The sequence below is a fragment of the Felis catus genome, chromosome B3, assembly GCF_018350175.1.
Source record: "Felis catus isolate Fca126 chromosome B3, F.catus_Fca126_mat1.0, whole genome shotgun sequence".
Taxonomy (NCBI): Eukaryota; Metazoa; Chordata; class Mammalia; order Carnivora; family Felidae; genus Felis; species Felis catus.
Window position 1 is genome coordinate 25,132,971 of NC_058373.1, and position 7,472 is coordinate 25,140,442.

The 7,472-nt window shown below is 39.8% G+C and overlaps 1 pseudogene; it reads right to left on the reverse strand.

The window, feature by feature from the left end:
• Nucleotides 1-412: 412 nt before the first annotated feature.
• On the reverse strand, nucleotides 413-6,839 carry LOC109501094 (annotated as a pseudogene).
• Between the last annotated feature and the right edge of the window lie 633 nt (nucleotides 6,840-7,472).

Consider the following 7,472-nt stretch of genomic DNA (forward strand, 5'->3'; position numbering starts at 1 on the left):
TTTTTTCAAGAAATAGAAAATCTTTTTATTATGCTTTACATTTACAGTTTATTAACTAATCAACATCAACATGCAAAAATAAGTGCTAAATACAAACCTCTACCGTATGGTTTTTTGTAAACTACAGTAGATCATTTGATTTGAAAAGTCACAGGTGTTTAGTTCAATTGAACTACAAGTTACTGTAAGGATCAGCATTAGATCTACAGTTAGGGAACCATAGGCAGGAAAGTTCTCTGCAGAACTCTGCCCAGTGGATTTCCATGTGAACACATTCTCAAGGAGGAGATAAGGTGGCACGAATGACCTGACATTGAACCTGGCACACCCAAAGCCAGGTCCCAAGGACGCAACTCTGATGGATGCCTCTCCAGGGCATGCTCGTTGGGCATGGCTGCCACCCTTCCTGGCATGTTGGTTGGTGATGGGAAGGAGGGGCCAACAGAAGGAGGACACAAGGTTCAGGGGTGCAGGAAATAACTGACTTTTGTTTCTGAAGTGGTGGAAGCTCCCAGGCAGGAAAGTCTCTCTCTGAAAGGGAAGGCATCAAGTAGCTCACGAGTCCTTCAGAATTCTACCAGTGGAAACACATCTCCAAGCACAGATGTGCTCTTGATCTGACTCCTCTCTTTCTAGGAGTAGTTACCATCGCTCACTGATCTTGGGTCACAAGAAACAGAAACACAGGTAGGCAGACCAGGCTGGAGTGCGAGGGCATGGGACACGCAGGTGTGTGTGGGGTGCCTACATAATGTACACTTTCTTGGATTGTGAGAAGTGCAACACTTCTTTGGTTCTTGGTGGACAGACAGCAAAGGGTTGTAGCTATAGTCGTTGGGCAGCCTTGGGGGCCGGTTGTTCTCCATCATTGAGATGTCTGAGGTCTGCAGAGCAGGTGGGAGTTGGCGCAGTGGGCCAGGGGCAGGGGCTATGCCTGCTCGTTCAGAGAGTGGCTGCACATGGGCCAGTGGGGGCTCTTGAAGCTGCCGTCCCCCTTGGAATATTGTGGTGTCCTTATGGCTGAGAGGTTGGTGTGATGGTGAACACAGAATTGTTTCCCATCTGGTGCAGGTGGTAGTTGTACTGGAACTTCTGGCTCAGCATCAGCCACCTTGGCTGGGTCCAACCAGCTCTCTATGCCACTCTGGTGTGCTAATTCACTGAGATGTAGCTGCAGCAAAACAGGTGCCCCGCCATTGTATGGTCCATGTGCTTTCTCTTCCTCATGCTGGCTGCCAGGGGCTGGTTGCTGCTATGCTCCTTAAGGTGCTAGATTCTGTGCTTGCACAGCTTGGTACTCTCCTCCTTCACTTGGATGGACTCCACCACCTGCCTTGGGGATGCTCAGCTTTTCCACTGTGCCATCCAGAAGGCTGACCACAGATTCCTCACCTGGGCAGCTGCTTAAGATCTTCTCCAGCTCAGCCACAACCATGGTGACATGGCTTGTGTCTCAGTCAGTGTTTTTTGGAGAAGTCTGAAGGCATTCATTTAGTGTTGCATGGGACACCTTGAAGGTCAGGTACTCCTTCCTGCATCTTCAGGGTCACAGAGACCTGAGCAGCTGATACCTATACTTCGCTCTTGAATCTGCCAAAACATTAACCACAATCATTGTAATTTAAAATCAAGCTAGTGTTAACATAACTAAGTGAAATTCATATTACTTATTTTTAATCCTAATTTACTGAAAGTGGAAAAAATTTTATTGGATTATTTCTTAAGAAAAGACACACATTGTGGGTGCCTGCGTGGCTCAGTCAGTTAAGCGTCCGACTTTGGCTCAGGTCATGATCTCACGGTTTCAAGCCCCATGTCTGGCTCTATGCTGACAGCTCAAGAGTCTGGAGCCTGCTTCGGATTCTGCATCTCCCTCACTTTCTCTCTCTCTCTGCCCCTCCCTGACTCACACTCTTTCTCTCTCTCTCAAACGTTAAAGTTTTTTTTAAAATAAAAAAAAGAAAAGACACACATTGTAAACCAACTGGTGACAATGGCAGTGATCTGAGAAAATGAAGACCAAATAGGTTTGCCCTCAAATTACTCATAAGTACTATTTATCTTGTACTGAATTTGTGATTTTTTTAAAGTTTTTTTTTAAAAAATTGAGGTGAAATTCACCTAACATAAAAGTAACCATTTTACAGAGTACAATTCACTTCATAATGTTGTGCAATCTGAATTTGCTTTTATGGCTGTGGTTGAAAGTGAGAGAGGAAACCCCTGATGTCCTGTTTGTAGAGATACACTGACTAGTGAAGCTAAGACACATTCAAAATGTAAGTGGTTTCTATCCCATTTATAATTGCACCAAGAACCATAAGATACCTAAGAATAAACCTAACCAGAGATGTAAAAGATCTGTATTATGAAAACTATAGGAAACTTATGGAAGAAATTGAAGAAGACACAAAGAAATGGAAAAACATTCCATGTTCATGGATTGGAAGAATAAATATTGTAAAAATGCCAATACTACCCAAAGCAATCTACATGCAATCCTAATAAAAACTGCACTGATATTCTTCTCAGAGATAGAACAAACAACCCTGAAATTTGTATGGAAACACAAAAGATCCCAAATAGCCTAAGTAATGTTGAAAAAGAAAACCAAAACAGGAGGCATCACAGTCCTAAAGTAGAGGACTTTAGCCTTTACTAAAAAGCTATAATCACCAAGAAAGTATGGTTTTGGCACAAGGACAGACACATAGACCAGTGGAATAGAATAGAGAACCCAGAATTGGACCCACAAATGTATGGCCAACTAATCTTTGACAAAGCAGGAGAGAGTATCCAATGGAAAAAATTCACTCTCTTTAGCAAATGGTGCTGGGAGAATTGGACAGCAGCATGCAGAAGAATGAAACTAGACCACTTTATTACACCATACACGAAAATAAACTCAAAATGAAGAAAAACCTAAATGTGAGACAGGAAACCATCAAAAGCCTAGAGGAAAAAACAGGCAACAACCTCTTTGGCCACAGCAGCAACAATTTCTTGCTCGACACATCTCTGAAGGCAAGGGAAATAAAAGTAAAAATGAACTATTGGGACCTCATCAAGATAAAAAGCTTCTGAACTGAAAAAGAAACAATCAAGAAAACCAAAAGGTAATGTACAATGGGAGAAGATATTTGCAAATGACATATTGGATAAAGGGTTAGTATCCAAAATCTATAAAGAACTCACCAAACTCCACACCCAAAAAACAAATAATCCAGTGAGGAAATGGGCAGAAGACATGAATAGACATTTTTCCAAAGAAGATATCTAGATGGCCAACAGGCACATGAAATGATGCTCAACATCACTCATCATCAGGGAAATACAAATCAAAACCACATTGTGATACCACCTCACACCAGTGAGAATGGCTAAAATTAACAACTTAGGAAACATCAGATGTTGACTAGCATGTGGAGAAACAGGGACCCTCTTTCAGTGTTGGTAGGAATGCAAACTTGTGCAGCCACTCTGGAAACCAGTGTGGAGGTTCCTCAAAAAAACTAAAAATAGAATTACCCGACAACTCAGCAATAGCATTACTAGGGATTTATCCAAAGGATACAGGAGTGCTGATTCATAGGTGCACATGTACCCCAATGTTCATAGCAGCACTTTCAACAAGAGCCAAATTATGGAAAGAGCCCAATGTCCATCAACAGATGAATGAATAAAGAAGATGTGGTTTATATAAACAATGGAATACTACTTGGCAATGAGAAAGAATGAAATCTTGCCATTTGCAGTAACATGGATGAAACTGGAGGGTATTATGCTAAGTGAAATAAGCCAGTCAGAGAAAAATAGATATCATATGTTTCACTCATATGTGTAATTTGAGAAACTTAACAGCAGACCATGGGGGAATGGAAGGGGAAAAATAGTTTCAAACATAGAGGGAGAGAAACCATAAGATGTTCTTAAATACAAAGAACAAACTGAGGGTTGATGGGCGGGAGGGCGGGGGAGAAGGGAAATGGGTGATGGGCATTGAGTAGGGCACTTGTTGGGATGAGCACTGGGTGTTGTATGTAAGTAATGAATCATGGAAATCTACTGAAGCCAAGAGCACACTGTATACACTGTATGTTGGCTAACTTGACAATAAATTACATTGAAATTTTGAGGGAAAAAAATAAACAAAAAATAAACAAAAAGAAAGAAAATGTGTAAATATGAAAAAAACACATTTAGGTGGTTTCACACAGGAAATGAAGAATTTGTCAAACAACAAAAAAATTAGAGAAAATATGGAATTTAAAGACAATAGTATCAGATGTTTAATATTACACATCTAAACATTAGTACTTTGCTGTCTTCTAATAAAGCTGAACTTTAGGAGGTTAGACTACAAGGTGATACTTGTGAAAAATAGTATTGATATAGTCCTTGGAAATGCTGGGTGAATATGAAGCAAGAAGTATACTGAAGTACCACCAATATGACAAGTACAGCTAGTGACATAGTTCTCAATTTTTCCTGATGAAAGCACAGATAATGTAAACATAATAGTAGCCCTTTTGGTAAATGTTCAACTAAATATGGTGGTGGTGTGAAGGAAGAAGTTTATCTTTCAGCTATATTATCAATAAACACAACAAGCTCTGAATTGCATGAAGCCATGAAGGATAACCTACTTAACAAAGGTGGTTTAGAACTTTTTAGTTTTGTATAAGAGGTTGTTCAGATGTTGATGTGACAGTGACAGGTAACTATTCTGGACCAGGTACCAGAATAAGAAACTTGTGGCAGGATATAAGTCAATCCATGGTTTTTTTCACTGAGAAAGCTCTTTTCTCCCCCATAAAATGTCTGCATGTTCATCATTGTATTTAAAGATGGGGAGATTGATTAGAAATATAAATCCAGTTCTCTAGACCTTCCATTATCCATGTCTTTTGCAGCTCTTCCCAGCAGAAAATTAAATCCATTTTCCCCTCTGTCTGGTTTTTACATGTGTTGGCTAATAGAATGCAGAAGAAAAGGTAGTTTTGACTCTATGCCTCACAGAGCCTTGCCTGAGTCTCTCTTGGACCCCTGCCAATTCTGAGTTAGTCTAATGGGTGACAGGAGACAGAAGTCTCCATTACTTCCACTCTGCCAACAGCCTACCTGCTCCCAGACAAGTGACACTTCCTAGCACAACCACTCCCTCACTGAACAGCCTGCTGATAGCAGCTGCCCAGAGAAGTGCAGCCAAGCTTGACTGAGTCTGGCCTGGGTACCAGAACTGACTAGATGACACAAAGACATAAGAGCAGTCATCAACAATTATTCTAAGTCTTAGCACTTTGGGATAATGTAGTAAAAATTGTGCATTATGTAAAGGTTGAGATGTTAGCATTTGAGATGATTCATTTTATGATATACCATGAGAGCAGATCAGAAAAAACCTGGTATTGTATATCTCTGTGTGTGATGGTTATTCAAAAGAAAAGTTCTGCCAAGAGTGTTTAAACTTCTGAACAAACTTGAGTGTTAAGATGAGAAGACAGTTTGGTTCCAACTTTTCTATGATATAAATGGTAAAACCAGATGTGCCCCCTTGTCTGTTATCTTCAGTATTTTCTGTGATCCTAATACTTCTCTTCAAGCGGGAAAGGCAACATGGATTTCAATGACAGATAAAATTGAAGGGCAGAAGTAAAAGTAAGAAATGTGGAAGAATTATGTCTACTGATTATATATAGTAGGCGTATCAGAGTTTGCAAAACAAACAAATACAAGATGTCCAGTAAATTTGAATTAATATTAATAAAAAACAAGTGATTTTTAGTGTATGTCTCAAATATTGCATAGGGCATACTTACACTAATATATACATATTAGTTATTACACTAATATATATATATAGTTATATATATAATATAGATATATATAGTTGATATACAAGTGTATATATATGTGTGTGTGTGTGTGTGTGTGTAGTTGATCTGAAAGTTAAATTTAACTGGGCCTGTTGTATTTAATGTAGTAATTTTATTACATAATTTAAATTACATTTGTAATTCATCATTCATCATCTATGATTCTGGTTGTCCTTGCATTATTGTCATAACTTCCATGGACAGTACTGGCAAAAGCTAGGGGTGTCTATTTCAGGACAGTGATGTCTGCTGAGTGATACATTGTGCACATGCTCACTGTTGACTCAAATAGAAGTTGGGGTCTAGAATGATGATGGGGGAAAGGAAGTGTGCAAGAAACAAATGAAATTTGTTTTATGTAACAAAATCTGGAATTTAACAGGGGTTCCATAAAGAAACACTATTTTTCATCAGGGAAAAATTGAAACACACACACAGACACATATACAGACACACAGACTTTAATAGGCATGTAAATGTAATGCATAGACTTCTTTTTCTGGGCTTAAACATATAAAAAAATTCTTGTGCTGAATGTAAGATCATCAGTTTTCATTCTCTATGTTGAGATTGCGCTGAAAAAACATCTGAGTTCTTAAAAATAATATATACATTTCTGAGGCAAAGTACTCCATAAAAAAATCTTATCTTCAGCTTATATTTCAGTTAGTGATTCTAGAAACTTGAATCTGAACCCCATTGACTAAAAGAGAGGCCGGGTACCCACGAAAAATGACCCTATGTCACCATGGGAAGGATATGTGGTAATGACATGCCTGGTCCTTCCTCAAAGAGACCCATCACCATTTACTCAGATTAAAAAAAAAAAACAAAACACTGGGGAATTGACATGTCTAGATCATACCTGCTCCCTGGAAGCCACTTGCACCCAGTGACTCGTCCATAGGTGAATACAAAGCCCCAGCTCTCTTGCCTCAAAGATGAGCTGGACTGAGGTATCATGGTGCACTCACTCCCTCTGCCCTTTCTTGCTTTCCTCCTTCTCACAGTGTGGTTCCTGAGAGCACTCCCAATGAACCTCCTGCACACAGTTCTCAGAGTCTGTTTCCCGGGAAACCTAACCCTTAGGAGCACGTAATTCTATAATCATTAAATGATTCTCACTTGGATCAATCAAAAATAGGAGGTTTAGTTTTATTTTCTCAGCAACTGGTAATTGGAATGGAATTGTTTAAGGATTTTTTTTTTTTTTGTCATGCTGTTGACTCAGAGGAGTCCTTGTGGGGTCTATCTCCATGATAAGCTGAAATCATCAAACATCCTGCCTTGCCTGCTGATTTCTTCACAATCAGTGTCTAACCATCCTTGAGATAGAGCCCTGGCTAATAGGAGCTGCAAACACATCTGTAAACACTGGTTTACTTAATCTATAAAGGGATTTCTGGGGCAGGAATAAAAGGAGAAATAGTGAAAAATTCTCCCCCCTCTCTCCTTCCCAGATGGTGACAGACAGTTCTCTGCTGCTCAAATTCAACATTGGCTGACTCTGGATACTAACACTCTGGATCCCCTTCTGTGGGCAGAAAGAATGGAGTGGGGCTGGCTCTTGGTGGTGGGGACATGTTGGGGGTGAGA